The sequence below is a fragment of the Bison bison genome, unplaced genomic scaffold (assembly GCF_000754665.1).
Source record: "Bison bison bison isolate TAMUID 2011002044 unplaced genomic scaffold, Bison_UMD1.0 scf7180017864483, whole genome shotgun sequence".
In the NCBI taxonomy this organism is placed as follows: Eukaryota; Metazoa; Chordata; class Mammalia; order Artiodactyla; family Bovidae; genus Bison; species Bison bison.
This window is the reverse complement of record NW_011495043.1, coordinates 2,221,074-2,222,913: the sequence shown is the minus strand read 5'-3', so window position 1 is coordinate 2,222,913 and position 1,840 is coordinate 2,221,074.

Sequence of the window (1,840 nt, the reverse complement as noted above, 5' to 3'; positions counted from 1 at the left end):
ACAATCAGTTGTCATTGTGGCAGCCAATTGTTTTGAGAGAGAAAGTACAACATTATTATTTATGAGAAAGAGCTGACACATACAATCCATATATTTAGCTGACTCTAGTATGCCTGGGCCAGCATATTAAATCATATGCATAACTACTTGAAAGATAGATCCAGAAGGTTACAGGTAATTTTTATGCAGGAACCATCAGCCCTATACTGAAATGAAAAACTGCTCATAAAGTAGTCCATAACCTCTTGCCATTCTGCTCGAAGAGTGGTAAAATGAAGAGCAAGGGAAATTTATGGAAGGATTCCGTTGCTCTGGAATGAGTTACCTGATAATTATGTGGAATTAAAAAAAGTCTGCAAAAATTGGCAATTTACCTGGAAGAAACTTGTTAGAAAAAAAACTAGTTCTTTTTTTATTTTATTTTTTGCAAATAAAGCTACATCTCTGGAATATTCGTCTAAGATGTATATACTTAAAATGTTCAGTTATATTATCAAGTTTAAAATACTTTAACCTATTTCAGAGCATATAGGATTTCAGTAAAAATTTATACAGCCTATCCATGTAGGAAAAATACCAGGCAGTATGTAACAATTTTTATCTTTGGTTGGATTTATAGGCCTTGTTATGATTTTTCCTTTATTGATGAATATTAGCTCTGAGCGTGTACTGCTTCCATGATTACTAAAAGACAGCCCATCAAAAAAAAAAAAAAAACAAACAAACCTGTTTCATACATTTTTATGGACAGTTCATGGAGACCATTCAGATGTTCTTGACTAAGGACTTTCTTTTGTTTTTCAAAGAACTGTCATTTGTCTTTTCATATTATTTATAAAGGAATTCTTTAATCTCTATAGTGTGATCCACTGCTTCTTTAACTCTTTGCCACTCATATTCCTTATCCTAAGATACCAGAGACCCAGTGCTGGTTCTGGGTAGGGCTTACTTAGCCTGAAGCTGCCCAGAGCCTACGCCTTCCACTTGCTTTTCTAGCCCAGCCAGTGTTGCTCTGTACTCACAGCTGCTGCGCTGGCCAATTCCTGGCCCACACCCCTCTGCTTATTACTGGATAATGAAGCCCAGAGACCATGCCAGGCAGCGTGGGAACATGGCTTTGGGTGACATTTGCTTCCTTGATTCTACACAATGTCTTACCACTGATGAATTATTATATAAATTCCAATTATATACTTATTTTGTTAGTGTAACATACCTTCTTAGAATAAATAAATGAGGACACATACTTATCGTTAAAGGGTTTCAAGCCACTAATTAGATTAGCTCTGTGAGTGCCTGGCAGAATGTAACTTGTGTGTTATCTTTGGCAAATGTGCTATCAACTATAAAACCCTTAATAGGAAATGTGACAGGAAGAAAAGAGCATGAGAGAAAATCATTGAGTTTTCAAAAGTAGCTTCCTGATAGAAATAGCTATAACAAACAAATGGTTCTTAATATTATCAAGGATATATAAATGTATAGCTATGTTAAGCGTATTTTGGAGGGGAGGTTCTAAAAATTGCACCCATCCACATTGACTCCTGGTGGCTCAGATAGTAAAGAATCTGCCTGCAGTGCAGGAGACCCAAGTTCAATCCCTGGGTCAGGAAGATCTCCTGGGGAAGGGAATGGCTACCCACTCCAGTATTGTTGCCTGGAGAATCCCATGGACGAGGAGCCTGATGGGCTATAGTCCATGGGGTCTCAAGGAGTTAGATATGACTGAGCAACTCACATTACCAACACACTGACTTTTTCAGTTTTATTCCCAACCACCAATGCCCTAGCCCTTGAACGAGTGTCTCTTTTTTTTTTTTTATTTTTTTTTTTTTTTTAC